Consider the following 16,007-nt stretch of genomic DNA (forward strand, 5'->3'; position numbering starts at 1 on the left):
TTTTCTGTTGGTTGAGACATTTTACTTTACCAGGGTTCCTTTAAAATGCCTTAAAATGTTTTAAATTCAGCTGAGTTCAATTAAGATCAAATTTAAGGCCATAAAAGTATTAAATATATTAAATGGTATAACAATTGTCTTAATTATAATTTTAAGAGGCCTTAAGTTTGAGGACAGAAAAACAGGAATCACAATATGGCCTAATGTGATTATTAAACTTCAAAAGGTGATGATTAAACCCTTTAATATTGTCGACATTTAATTTATTTTGCATTGTAATATTAGTACATAAACCAATTTTAATACTGTATGCATATATTGAATAAAATATGTCTTAAGTACTTGTTGAATGTGTGTTGCAGCTTGTTTAATTACATAAAAGAATCTTATTCATTTTATTTGTGCAGGTCTTTAAAAAGGTCTTTAAAAGTATTACATTTTAAAAACTGTCCAGATACCCTGTTTACATTGCAACGATTTTGAACATTTCCGTTATCTGAGTTATTAAACTAAGCAATTAGTGAGAATACACTACAACTTATTAACAAAAAGTAGCTCAAACTACATTTAAATTATTTAAAGAGAAAATTTAATTTCAAAGGTATACAGCAGCATTCAAGTTACATCTGCGATTTAAATCAGTTAATCGTTTTTTTTTTATTCACTAAAGTGAATCAGGCTTGCCGATGCTACATATAAGAGCATTCTGGGAGAGCATGCTTGATTTTTGTGATGTGATAAGAACACTTAAAATAATATGCAAGTTCATTTAGAGAGCAGCTTCTGAATCAGGAAAAAGGGTTGCAGTGTTACATAAATGAGGAAACCCTCTATCAGGGAATTGCAACCATCCTCCTTGCTCAAACAGCCATTCATCAAATTATTTTTATATTACAATGCACACTTTGGTATATAATCAAACGCACAGTCAACATTGTCTGTTTTTACAAACACAGTGGTTTGAGAACCTTGTATGCGCTAGCAGGGAAAATTAAACAAGAACAGTTTAGGAAGTTTGCGGATATGCACTTACGTTTGTTTGTTGAATGTGTCTATACCAGTTAAACGAGTGCTATGTCATCCTTCCCAAGTACTATTTTTTTTTCTGTCTTAGCAACTCACACATGCCTGAGGAACACGGATTTCTGCTGATTTCAGAGTTCCTCAGCATCTGAGATCCACTACTGCCTTGGCAAATGTGCAGCCAGCTAAGCGAACATACACAGCCTCGTTTTTACAAGGTTATTAGTTGCTTTAGCATTCCTGATGTGACTGTAAACATGCTTGTGAATTTTTCTGGAGATGGAGAGCCAGTGAAGTGGAGAGCCATGGAAAACCCAAAAGTGTATAGATTCTCACAGGGCTCAAATGTCCTGAACAGCAGTAGTGCGGCATTTCAGGTAACAGGAATAACATTATTCTGAATCCTGAAGTTTCCACAGATAAGAGGAAAGATCCCTCATGTGTGCACGGTCTAAATTTTGAGTACATTTTGAATTTCTTTATATTTTCAAAATTCAAAGAATGTGCATTAGCATAACAAATTTGGCATGGAGCAAATTTGTCAAAAGAATACTACCAACAAAGCTATTAACAAAATGAAGCTAACTAAATTGCAACTATTTATTATTTTAAAATGAATAGAAAGTATCAGTAACATTTAGTTTGTTTAGAACAAATTGTAATTTTGAATTTTTTTTTTTCAGAAATGTGCTTATTTTGCATTTCTGTTCCACTTTTTATTAAAACATTTATTTTTCATTTTTATTCCACTTTTAATTTAATTAAAATTTAAATAGAAATTGCATAGTAATATAAACTAATTAATATATATAAAAAATCAATTAAATAATTAAATGATTCATTACAATTAAGGAAAAACATTTTGTTTAGACACAGTAGCTACCTTGAAAGCCTTTTATCAAAAAGACTGTACATACTACTACTACCAATAATTAAAATTAAAATTAATTTATTACTTTTTAATACAAATTATTATAAAAATGCATAAATAAATATATTGTTTTTTGCTGTTGTTGTTTTGTTTTTGTAGCCTCAACGATTCTAAGGGTTAATGCTGTTAATGGCATTTTATTGAGAGGTTTGCTTTAGCCTGACCCACTGACTATGATAACTCACCTTCATGTTTCTTCTCTCTTAGCAGCTGTTTAAGCATCTAAAGCCCTCTAAAATTATAGTTATGGCAAATGCATATTGCCAAAAGAGCAGCGCTGAAAATGATTCAGACTGCTGCATTCTTTGAATAAATGCTGGTTACAGTCAGGCGAATGAAATATATCTTATTCCCCATTCTTAGAATACTCCTGGCTTGACTTTCCCAATTTGGACCTCTCAGTGGAAAACCGGGGCGCATCTGGCTAAATTTAGAGTAATGACCATAGTCGACATATTGGACATTTTACCGTAAGTGAGAGCTGGTGTGGAAGTGAGGGGAAAAAATGCAGAGCGCCGTGTCAGGATGAAGCATGGAAATATTTTGCTTATGCCAGTCAATCTGCTATTGACTTTGGATGCGGGCTGCATAGTTTCTTCTCTCCTGACCTCTCCATAACCGATGATAAGTCTCGTAATTTTAGCTTCGGTATGGACCCTGCGTGCCCTTCTCTCTAAACCCAGTCCACCTAAATTAGAGGTATCTTACAGAGTCCCAGTGAACTTTAAAGTCTCTGGTTGAAATGCTCAGGAGCAGGCCACATTTAAAGATTCAATGGCCCTGACACTTGTACAGGTGTGACGAAGTGCTAGCTCTATCAAAACAAAGGTGGCACTGGGTTACAGAGAGCTGAGTGGACAGTGGCAGGACCGCCGTATAATGCATCCCACATGGCCAACATCCTGCTCCAACAGCAACACATAAGCCAGAACCTCATGTTCCTTAAAAAAGAGACACTGTATTTGTTCTTTCATCAAGGCCTTTGCTGATTCACTCTGGACAGAGGCAGAGTTTGCTTTCTGGAATATGCTGTATGTGCGCATATGTCATTCTGCTTTTTCTGCTGCTCATGTTCTGGATTTGCACTTCTTTCTTCTTAATTCTCTTCATCTGCCTCATTTAATTTGCATGCATTCCAGCATGCATCTGTCTGCTTTCCGTGGCTGTGCTCTGTTCTTGATTTCTTTACTAAGATAACAGTTAAATAACTTTATTTTCTATTTTTCCCTGCTTCGGATATTTAGTGCTTGATCATTTCCTGTCTTCCATTTCCTAATGAGTTTCTGTCTGTGTTTTGAGTCAGTTGCAGTTAAGGGAACTGAGACTGTCATGTGCTGCTCTCTGACTTTAAATGTCTGGAAGACAGCTTTTAACAATAAGCTGTTTATGTGCCCTGAAATGAATGAACATAAAATTATGGCTCTGTGTGTGTGTGTGTGTGGCAAAAGTATTCAGATGATATATTTGGCCTGTTGAGAACCAAACTGCTTGCAAGCAATCAGCAGTCAGTATTTATATATACTAGATTTTTTTTTTTTTTTTTTTTACATTTCTGAAGAAGATGGAAGCTGTGGACAGCTGTGGGTGGTTGCTAAGGTGTTTAAGTGTTTTTAGATTTTTGCTTTGTGGGTTGCTAGGGCATTGCTAGGATGTTTGAGTGGTTGCTAAGGTGTTTTAACTGGTTTTTAGTGCTATACAGTTTCAGGGTGTTCTGTAGCTGGTCGGTATTTTCTAAACATATTGCTGTGCGATTGTTATGATGTTCTGGGTGGCTTCTAGGGTGTTGCTAGGATGTTTGGGTGGTTGCTAGGGTATTGCTATGTGGTTGCTAATGTGTTAGAATTGATTTTTAGTGGTATCCAGTTCCAGGACGTTCTGGGTGGCTGCTAGGGTGTTGCTAGGGTTTTTAGGTGGTTGCCAGGGCATTGCTTTGTGGTTACTAAATTACTGGCCCAAGTCAAAAGTCTCTATAATATATATTTTTTTTTCAGTCATTTTACTACTATTTTATAGATTAGATTTGTAATTCTAACAGCTTAAGAGTAATAGATCATCTCTCCTCAACAAGTCACAAGATATTTTAGCAAGATATTTTAGCAAACTCCATTAATAACACACATGCTTCATACTGAAGAATTTTGAATAGAATTGGGAAAGAAATGAAATGAAGGGAAAATGACAAAAACTTTTTCTTTTAGTGCTTGCATATCAGAAACTCCTGGTAAAATTGTGAGCTTTAATACTTTGCATTGTTTTCCATGGAAGTCAACGGGAAAGCCTGGAGTCACATGCTTCGGGTCTTCCTGCAGACTTCCTGTTGGTACCACAGAGGCCTAACCTAACAGGGAGGAGCTCATTTGGCCTACAGGCAACATGAATTCACTTTGAATAAACAGCAAGGGATTAAAATTAAGTAATATATGGTGAGACTGAGACTACCGACAGTGTCATGTAAATGATGTAGTGAGAAATGAGAGAAAGAGAGAGTTAAATCCTCTTGCTGACAGAGAGAGTCTATTAGGGCTGAGTTCCTCTGACTCTGTTCATGTTCTCCAGCGTATTAGACATGTTTGGGAGCTGCTCGTCCATGTTTAATAAAACCACAGCTTTTCTCTCAGCAGTCCCAGTCCATCCAGCAATGGAAAATTTCAAAGAAAAATGCAATGAGGACGAATCCAATTTCTAACCGCACGGAAAGCTGAGACACCATTTGGGATTGGCAGCTCTCGCCATTGTAAAATTGGAAGCATCCTATTGTTTTGCTTTGCTTATGCTTATATAAACAGCAGGGAATGGGCAGGTCTCTCAGGAAACATGACTGTGCATGATATCCACAGAGCCTGGAGGTGCAAAGCCGCCAGTCCGTGACTGTTGACCAGCTAAAAAGTATTGCACATTTTCACACCCTGTGTGTTTGATCGCCAGCATTCCACCGCTCTAGCTGAGCTCCAGGAAGAGCCAGACCATTTGCAGAAATCACATGTGATGTTTTCACGTACCTATACTCAGAACAGCTGCCATATAGCAGCAGGAGAGAGATGCATGCAGAGATTTAATCAAAATTCAGATATAAGTGCTCTCAGGAAGAAGATCATCACAGAAACGATGCCTTTTAGAATTATGGCTAAAATTCACCAGAACATTTGATGGAAACTTGCTCTACATGGATATAGAGGGGGGAATGGTTTATTTCACTTTGTGAAAGACGTGTCATTAAAAAATAAAGTTAGGTGGATGTCCAATTTAAGATGTTATGAGAGAAGCACAGCAGCTGTTTTTATCAAACATGGCCGACGTCATATTAAAATGTTCAATGGCCATTTTTAGTCAAACTTGGCAGCTTTAACATGGATTCCCAGCACCACCCAGGAGTTGTGGTCTGGATGGCAGTATGGGTACAGGAAATGTAGCTCACACATTGAGGTTTCCAGTTGTCTGTGGGCAGAAGCCTGCTGCATATGGATTTTGACTTTACTGATGTCCCCATCTTTCTCTGTGAAAAAACAAAACAAAACAAAAACTATACCTCAGACATGTTTACCCATACCTTCAGTGCTTTCTCTGATGTCCATTCTGTTTTACTTCTGAAATGTTATGTGGTGCTAATGGGGACTCAAATGGAGAAAATAGATGTATAAATTAATATACATATAAAGTACCGTTCAAAAACTGTTTTTGTTTTTTCAAAAGAAATTAATACTTTTATTCAGTAAGGGTAGATCAGTAGTGACGGTAAAGGTATTTATAATGTAACAAAAGATTTCTATTTCAAATAAATGCTGAACATTCTATTCGACAAAGAATTTAGAGATAATCTTGGTTTCCACAAAAATATTAACCAGCACAACTGTTTTTAACATTGATAATAGTAAGAGATTTTTCTTCAGCAGCAAATCAGCATTTTAGAATGATTTCTGTAGGATCATGTGACACTGAAGACTGGAGTAATGATGCTGAAAATTCATCTGTGCCATCACATGAATAAATTACATTTTAAAACATACTAAAATAGAAAACTGCCATTTTAAATTGTAATCATATTTCACAATATTGCTGTTTTAAGTGTTTTTTTCTTTTTTAATGGTCATGTATGTATGTGTATATGAGACACTGGGCTTTTTTTGGGCTTTTCAATACCTTTCAATACCCTTTTTTTTTTGTTGCACCAGCTGATTTCTTTCTTTTATCTTGTCCAGATGAATAACTGCAGAATTTATCAGTTTCGGCTTGTGTTATATGCAATAGCATTGTGTGATAAATCTGGTTTAAAAAGATCTGCATTAATTAGCACTAGATCAAAGTCTCCTGCTTTTTTTTACGTTCTTCTGCTCTAGCCACATGTGGTCCACAGACTCGGCCCAGGCATATGGTTTTATTTAGCTTTGTGGAAAGGTTAAATAGGAAACTTGGATAAGAGAAAAGGCACTGAATCTTTTTTATATGATGAAATTTTGAAAGTTTCTGGGGCATTTTAAAACATACATGTAAAAACTTATCAGTCTTTTGGTTTGCAAGTCGGTCTTGGCGTAGACAGATCTTGGCCGTTACACTGCATTTGTCTCTATTGGCTGTTTAAACACAGTGGTTTGTGTTAGGCTAATTCTCTTGGATAAAAAGCCTGCACCAGACTCCTTTAGATACTGGCACCAGACAAATTGCAGTGCATTTTGTCTTTTTATTTATTTATTTAGTTTGTAAGCCTCTCCTGAAATGAGTAAGTGTATATTGGAAACACAGTTTGAGCATTAGTGTGGTCGAATAAAAGAGTTTGACTGAGACACAAATACAAAATGACAAAGAAAAAATCTTTATTGGTTAAATTACTTTTTCACAGATTTGATTAATGTCCGTTTTTGTTTGATTTCTCATTTTTTCCACTGTCATGCGCACCGTACGGAATGACATTACATCAGTGTTGTTCTGATTTAAAACTCAATTTGTGCTATTTACCAGATGCAAAATCTTGCCTTAACTACTCAATGTCCCATACCCAAGGATTCTGTGAGAGCACTGTTAAAGTATAGTAATTTTGTTGTAAAATAAATTAGTTACGTGCATAACAGAAAAACATTTTTGTCATTTTTGCATCAAATAACACTCTAGCCAAAATCTCAGTGCAAACACCATTGTAGCTGAAAAATCCATTAGCCTCTGCAAATGAGTACCAATATACTATGATGCACAATTTGAAAAATCAAAACAAAGAATGTCCATAATGAAATTTCATCTACTAGTGTTTGGAAGTTGTGGAGCTACGCTGGCATATATCTCTTATTATAACTGACTAAATATTAGTCCAGCTCTAAAAAGCAGTCTTCTAAAAAAACCTCACATTTATGACATAGTTAGTTTGATTTACAGTACTAAAACTCTATCTCTCAAGCAGCAGTGATTACATTGAGTTAAAAAGGTCATTCACTCCAAAGGTAAGACATTAATTGTACTTATTCTAATGCAAAACTAATTCATTCCATCTACCCTCCAAAAAGAAAAAAAAGAAAGAAAAAATGACATTTAAAAAAGAGAACAAAAATAAAGACTTTCTCTCCCACGCTATTAAGGACAATTTCAGTAAAAATCAAAATGCAGAAAAGAAAATCAAGCCGTGTAATAATTGGTACGGCAGCTCAGTCCACACATAGACATTTCCGTTTCATACCACCACCCAAAAAAACAACAAATATCATCAAATAACAAAAACCGACACCACGTAAATTCAAAGTTTATCAGGAAAATGACAGTCCACTGTGATTAATAAAAAAAAAATCATATTTGCTGATGAATGTATTGCTGAAATTTGGATTATTGTCAATAAATATGCACTTGGATGGTATATTATGTAGACATGACCTTGAGTAGTAGTCAATCTTCATCTAGTGGTGGATATCCTGTTAATCGTTACGAATAAATAAATATTATTTCATGACTGCAAACACCCTGTTGGACAATGTGGATCTGATGTCACGTGAACAAGTGACATAATAACCGGGATTGACTGTAGGTGGAGTTAAAACACAAATCTACATCTACTGTAGAAGTGCAACTTGTGAAAATGGAATCGTAGTGTGGCATTTTGATAAACCCAATACTAACAAGCACAACAAAATCAATCACATCACCAAGGCATATTCTGGTGGGCAGAATTGAGAGACGCGCCAGGTTTGGCCCCACTTGTGCCTCTTCGAGTCCCCCCTGGCTGTTCGGTTGTTAGAGCTCTGCTAGTTTCAGCATAATTATTAATGAATAGTACCTCCAGCAGTGTGAGTAATTTTATGTCTCTGTATCGACTAGAGTCTAGAGTGAGGAACTTGCGTGGATGAAGCCCCGCCCCCTCATTACAGGAAATGAACACGTCTCATTGCCCGTGTCAGTCCTCTAGTGTCGTGACGTGGCACCAAGTCGCACAGCTAGACATCCAGGTCATCAGGCCTTGCTCGACTGCTCATTCTGCTGCTGGCACGGCTGCACGGCCGAGCATCTATCAATGCCAATGGCTGTAGCTCGTGGCCCGGTGTCAGTTTCTTGTGCTCCTGTGTGTCGTCAGGGTAGCTGAAGGCCTGAGCATGCGAATTGGAGATGGTGCTGCCATTCTGGCCCAGACGGTTCTGTTCTGTGCTGTAGTTGGCCCAGTTCTGCTCGTTGGCCTGCTTGTTGTAATTGCGACAAGAGTTGGTCCGCTCGCCGGTGGCTAGTTTGTAACCCAGCTGAGAAGATCATTGGTGTGGCGCAGTTGGCAGTTCAGCTGGCGGCGAGGAGCAACCCGTTGTAGTAGGCGTATTTGGTTGTGGACAGTTCCTTTGACGTGGGGCTCAAGGTGCCGGTTGGGAACTGGTTTTGGCGGCCTTTCACACGGTCCTTGATCTGTTTGAAGAGCACGTAGAAGAGCTCGATGATGTTGAGCATGAGTGAGACAAGCGAAACCACCAGCATGAAGATAATAAAGATGGTCTTCTCCGTGGGGCGGGAGAGGAAACAGTCCACCCGATGGGGGCAAGGCAAGCGCTCGCACGTGTACACGGCAGACAGGCTGAAGCCGTAGACGTACCACTGGAGTAACAGGAAGCCCACCTCAAAGATGGATTTGAAAAGGATGCTGACGATGTAGGTGCGCAGCAGGGCACCTTTCATCTTCACCTTGCCGTGCTCCTCCAGGCCGTGCTTGAACTTCTTGTGCTCTATCTTCTTGAGATGGAGCTCGACGTCACCCCCGTCATTCTGCACGACCTTCAGCTCCTCCTCCCTGCGGTTGAGCTTCTCCTCCTTGCGCATCAAGTAGAAAATGTGCGCCAGGTACAGGAGCGTAGGCGTGGACACGAAGATGATCTGAAGCACCCACAAGCGCACATGCGAGATGGGGAACGATTTGTCATAGCAGACATTCTCACAACCGGGCTCTGAGTATTGCACTTAAAGGCTGACTGCTCATCACCCCAGGCCGACTCCACTGCCGTTCCCAGAACTAGGATCCGGAAGATGAAGAGCACGGAGAGCCAGATCTTCCCTCCGGCCGTGGAGTAGGCCTGCACTGTCAAGAAGTCTTCCCAACGCACTCCAGTCACCCATCTTGAGGGAGTTCTAGCTGAAAATAGAAAGCTGAGATGTAATAAAATGTATTTAGACACTTTTGGACACTTCAGTGACACTTGAATATGTCTGAATGTCATTGCATTAGATGCAAAATATCAAAGTGATATGTCTGAACCGATAATACTTCACTTTGAAAAAATGTTCTATTATTTTTAACCAAACAGTCCCATCACTTTTAGTGGATGTCATATATGTATATGTATGTGTATATGTATAGTGTATATACATACATATAGTTTATGTAATGCAAAGCAATTCATACATTTTGAAGTGTGGCTTAAGTGGCCACATGTAATGTATTTTTCTGTACATAAAGCACATCATGAAAGTGTTAGTTTTCGGCACCTGCTGAGGATGTTATTATTAAAATAATCATGAAAAGTGACCTCAAGATTATCATAATATAAACTACACCTGGTCTCGGATAGCTCAGATAACAAACATGTGGCTCACACACGTAAGGGTTGTAAAGATAGCTGCCAGGACTTGCTGTCTTTTGCTTTGTGAAATAAAATTTCTCAAGCAAATGCTACTGTACCATGACAGAAAGGGAGTCATTATCTGCTGATTTAAAAATCTCAGAAGAAAACGTGACCAAGCAGCTAGGACATTACTTGACCGGAGAATTTAAAGATCCCTGTTTAATTAGCAAAATGTCTGTCACATCAGAGATGTTTAAATAATGAACAATAACATTCCCTTGAAATCTGAATAGAACTAGGCATAGCATGGGAAATCAAATATCATACGGACACAGTTAAGAAGTTCTAAAGAACTGCCTGATTAATGTGGTGCAGGCATGAAGAAGAGCATCCCTTTGATATCCGGTAAAATTGGTGGATCTCATGGCACTAATAAAAAGATTAAATGGGGTATGTGTAATGTATATTATGACAGTGTTAAAAGTCCATAAAAGACATCAAGTGAGCAAAGAAATTTTTGTGTTTTTGTTGTTTAGACAACAAATGGGCAGGAATTTGATTTGTGTCTAATAGCTCAGTGTCACATTCTACTGAATTCTAGGTAGCTGAATTACTAATAACTGTTTGTTACATTTATTTAAACATATAAAAATCTGATTTGTCATTACACTGATTGCACAAATTAATGTAGGAATGTTTGGGAATTACAGGTTAAAGTCCTGTAACAGACAAGCCGCTTAACATTGGAGTGAGGGGCTGAACAGCGCCCCCTACACGCGCAGATTTGGTGAAAACAGATCGGTTTTCACCAGAAAGTCGTATTATAGTTGTAAAAACAAAGGAAGAAAAAAAAGTTGCTTTTCATCTTATTCTATAAATACATTTTTGTTGTTGTAATTAGTTACATTTAAATTCATGTTTTTTGATTCCTCTTTGCTTTGTTTTTCTTCAAAACTTTTTTCCAAACACAAAAGTTTTTTGAAGTGTCTGTTATTTCATTTTTGTTTGAATTATTAAAATGCCTATTAAATGACCTCCTTTTTTTTTTCACCGAACGTGTCCTGCACAGCAGACTTGAATAAAATGCTGAGTGAAAATATTATATAGCTATTGAACTTAATATAAATCACATCATATCCAATGACAATCATCCCAAAACTCACTCAAATGTCGCTCAAGTTAAAATTTAATATGACAAGAGACATCTAAAACTTTAAAAAGTTGCTGTGTTGCTCAGTTCTGAATATTAGTGCCGCTATGAATATATATATATATATATATATATATATATATATATATATATATATATATATATATATATATATATATATATATATGTATGTATGTAAAAACTTACCTGGAGAGAAGTAAAGAGAGGAGAGCCCTGTAGGGACTTACTCCGTCACCTCTGAAGATCAGTCACCAAATCCAAGTAAGCGACTATGGAGAAACTGAGGCACACTTGTCAAACTTTCCCTGCTTATATCAGACTCAGAGGGAAGAAAGTGGAAAGCAGACGCACAAAGTTTGGCAAAGTCACATGACTGGCTACGTCACACGAAAGAGTTTTTTAGGTCCTCCTCATGCACTCTTTCGCTCGGTGAGCTTCTTCAACTCAGACGAACAAATGTTTCTCTCAAAAACTTTATGAAACTGTTGAAGATTTTGACAATCATAATATAATACAAAATGCATAAAAATTTATTATAATATAATCGCAGTTCTAACGTGTTGATGGTACATAAATAGGCTAATCTGTAAAGCAGTTGGATTATGTCAGAAAGTTTTTATGATTATCTGAAGAAATGAAAAGAATAGACCCTACGCTAAACGTTTATCTTAAATATGAATTTTAAAAACATTTATACATTTTTTTTTTATAATACCGCTGTTTTCTTTCTATATTTATAGTAAATAATAAACTTTTTTTGTGTATGTGTTAAATATTATAAAATCACGTGCATGTGTGTATTTACAGATTTTTATTTATTTATTATTTTATTTATTTTATTATAATAATTGAATAGCTTTGTCCCTGGTGCCCCTTCTTTATAAGAAAACTGATACAAAGCCATCTTCATCTACTTATGTCACATTGTTTATTCTTAGTGCACAAAAAGCAAGAAGTTGGATACACATATTTCGTGCTGCATGCTTTGCGAAAATAATATTTTGAAAGGATATAAAAACTACAGGAGACAAAAAAAAAAAAAAAAATCACTGGCCTTGTAGTGACAGAAGTTAAGTGTTTAGTAAGTGCAACTCAAGAAGATTACAGCGCCATCTAGTGTTTCAGTTTAGCAAAAGTTAAAATCAACATTTTTTTTTTTTTTTTTTTTTTTTTTTTTTAAGGTTGTATGTTGATTATATTGAAGTTTGTTGAATAAAGTGAATTATATTAGGTATGTGCATTTATCATGTTACCCCAATGACTTATTGCCTTATGGCTCAGGTCTGGCTCCATCAAGGCTGCCTTTTCTCTCTGAACCCATCTGTTCTGAAAGGCCATGTTTAACTCATTGTGTCTCATTCCATTAGCAGCATCAAGTTCTACTGAAAAGGGTGAAGGACAATGGGAATCGCCAGTATGCATTGCATTCCCTATATTTCTTATTTCTCCCCACTTATCCTCTTACAAAGCAAATAGAATATTTCTAGTAAATTTAAGGCCAGAGACACACATGCCACCGCCAACATGAAGATAATGAAGACCGTTTTTTCTCTGTGGGTCTAGACACGAAACACTCTGTCTCCACCGTACAAGGCAACCGCTTACAGTGGAACTTACGATCCATGATAAATCCAAACAAATAATACTGTCCAACGATGAAAGCCACCTCTAAAATAATTTTAATAAACAGCTGGGTCAAGTAGCTACCTAGCATGCTTCCTTTGATTTTCAACCTTCCCTTTTTCGTTTGTGTATTTTGGTGACTTTGACATCGGATTTCTTTTCTGCTCCTCTCTCAGTTTCTTCTCTTGGTGGATGACGTGCACCACGTGGCCCAGATACACTAGAGTTGGAGTGGAAACAAAGATGATCTGCATAACCCCAGAAGCGAATATGCGAGATGGGGAACTTCCAGTCATAGCACACGTTCTCGCAACCAGGCGTGTTGGTGTTGCATATTAAGTTGGATCGCTCGTCACCCCATACGTTCTCCGCCGCTGCTCCCCCAGCACCAGGATCCTGAAGATGAAGAGGACGCTCATCCATATCTTGCCAATGACGGTGGAGTGGGACTGTACTTTGTCCAGTAAAGCTGAGAGGAATCCCCAGTCTCCCATGATTGGTTGCTCAGGACTTCCCTGGAGGATAAACAGGAGATTTACACTGAATTTTCCACAATTAGTTTCAATAAGAAACCATGGTGATCTAAACAATTTGGAGTAGCATGAAAGAACAATACAGACCTGATCAAAATTCTTAGAATGAGAACTGCATAGACTACTGCTCGCTGACCATATTACTGTTGTTTTCACTTCTCAAAAAATCTTAAAGAACTTGCTCAATATCTTATCCGTTAAACAACTTTCATACTCACCAAATAATATTATGGAGAAAAATTGCCGTGCCTTGTAAGCTTGGAGTATTTGTTGCCACCCTATAAAAATATAAAATCATAATCAGGATTTAAAAACAAAATCGAAGACAGGTTTTGTGATGTTTTGGGTTTATTGAGTAAACCTGAGGCAAAGTTACTTTTAATGATGTTTCTAAAATGTTTTCTGTAAGGCTTAATAAAGATAAGATAAAACAACTAAACTAAACTGTTTTATCTGTAAAATATATTTTTTAAATATATTCAATTTAATAAATAACTAAATTTTCTCATTTATTTAAATCTTTAAGACTCTATAATCTGAAACTGTTGAAGAAAAGTTACTTTTGAGTGATGTTTTCTACAATGTTTTCAGTAAGATTTTTTATAAAGATAAGACTGGGGACTGCAGTAAAAAAAAAAATAATTCATACTCCAAATTCCAAAATATTCTTACCTGAACAAATGGATCTGAATGGTAATTTCCCGTAAAGCTACACACTACTACTAAAGATCCTAAATATTTTTAAAAAATTATTCTTAAGCATGTATTTAAATAAACATATTTCCTTATTCAGCTTCCCTGAGATTTAAAGACGAATCTATAACAAAACTTTTGCATCATTAAAAAGGTGAAATATCTGTCACAGACTCTCAGACAAGATTGACTGTTTCGATCTGTCATCTTCTCTCTGTGAAATGTGATTTACCTATATCTGAAGGGACACTGAACGCTCCACCCCAACTGTATGATGAAGAAAACCAGTTTAAAACCAGTATTTTTCACTTCTCTATTTTCGTTCTTGTTAGAACCCGCTGGCAATTAGTCATGTCATGAGCTAAGTTTCAGCACACTTTCACACATTGGAGAATTCAGCTACTGTAAATCATCAGCTTTGTTTGTCGCTAAGTGGAAGTAGCATCTGTATGTGATGGTGGTGTGGTGTAGTGGCTAAACATCAGGGCTGGTGAGGTTGTTGGGTTTGAGCCCCATGAGGAACAACAATCACTGCTGTGGCCTTGAGAAGACACTTAACCACTGATTTTTTTTTTTTTTTTCAGAGTGACTGTCCTGAAAAAAAGAAGAAAAGTTTTTGCTAAATTAATACAAATAAACAATTACACTTTTTGCGTAAATTGAAAAATCTTGATTGTAAATGATGCAAACAAAATAATATTTACCTTTATTTTCATTCAAGCTCTTCATTCCTCTTCAAGTTAAAAAATTAAGGAAACTTGAAGCTTGAGAAAATTGGTGCCAAAAGTGGTAATTGGGAAATTACAGGTGCTGGTCATATAATTAAAATATCATCAAAAAGTTGATGTATTCCACTAATTGTAAATGTATTCCGGGGGGGGGGCACGGTGGAGCAGGCCGAGCAGGGAGCCATGGCGGAGCGGGCCGAGCGGGGGAGCTATGGTGGAGCAAGAAGCCAAGGTGGAGCAGAGACATGGACAGACCACTTGTCTGTGGCAGAACAGGCAGAGAGTTCGTGGAACGGCCTCCATGGCCAGGACCGGTAGAGAGTTCGTGGACGGCCTCCTTGGCCGTGACAGGACAGGCAGAGAGTTCACAGGTGGGTGCCACCACCTCGGGAGGTTCTGCAGTGGTCACCGCCACCTCTGGGGCCACTGGAGTGAATTCACGGTGGACAGAAGACATCTCAGGAGCGCAGTGTGCAGCCCACACGTTCAAAATGGCGACTGCCATTACTGGAAGCACTGAGGTCACGGGAACAGTCTCTGTGACAGCCATGACATGGCGATATTCAGGCTTGGCCGGGGAAACTCATGTGTGGCGGCCATCTTGTGTGAAGGCCCTGGCTCGACAGGCATGTCGTGACGAGACTCTGGAATGGCGACTCTGGAGGAACAGCTGCGATGTGTCGAGACTCTAGAAGGGCGGCCATTTTGTGAAGAGACCCTTGTGTGGCAGCCATCTTGCAACGAAGCTCTTCAATGGTGGCCATGTTGTGGAGAATCTCGAGAGACTGGCATGATGTGAGCAGACTCTGGCTTGGCAGACGTGACGTGAAGAAGACTTTGCATAGAAGGCATGACATGACAACAGGTGCTGGCTTGGCAGGCATGAAGTGAGCAAACCCCTGGCATGTGAGCAGGTCCTGGAGTAGCAGGCATGACGTTAGCAGGCCTTGGTGTAGTAGACATGATGTGAGTAGGCTTTGGCTTGGCAGATGTGATGTGAGCAGGTCCTGGGGGTAGCGTCATGTTCCTCCTCCATGACACCCACAGTAAAAGCAGATCCACTCATGCACAAAAAGTCAATATACTGCTGTAGTGACCAGTGTGGGGTATGTGGTGGCATTAAACATGATATTTCTTTTGTTAGTCCGAAACAGAAAATGTCCTTAAGAGCAGCATCATTGAAGTCCACCAGATAAAAAAGTTCACAAAAATCACCCATATTATCCTCTATAGGCCTGTCACCCCGACAAAGGTAGAGGAGGCCGTGAAAACTGCTGAGTTCATGGTAAGGTGTGT

At 38.0% G+C, this 16,007-nt stretch overlaps 2 pseudogenes; both read right to left on the bottom strand.

Moving 5' to 3' along the window:
- Positions 1 to 6,738: 6,738 nt before the first annotated feature.
- Positions 6,739 to 11,446, bottom strand: LOC109113607 (annotated as a pseudogene).
- A 593-nt stretch (positions 11,447 to 12,039) lies between these two features.
- On the bottom strand, positions 12,040 to 14,003 carry LOC122137560 (annotated as a pseudogene).
- Between the last annotated feature and the right edge of the window lie 2,004 nt (positions 14,004 to 16,007).

The sequence above is a fragment of the Cyprinus carpio genome, chromosome B6 (assembly GCF_018340385.1).
Source record: "Cyprinus carpio isolate SPL01 chromosome B6, ASM1834038v1, whole genome shotgun sequence".
Classification (NCBI taxonomy): Eukaryota; Metazoa; Chordata; class Actinopteri; order Cypriniformes; family Cyprinidae; genus Cyprinus; species Cyprinus carpio.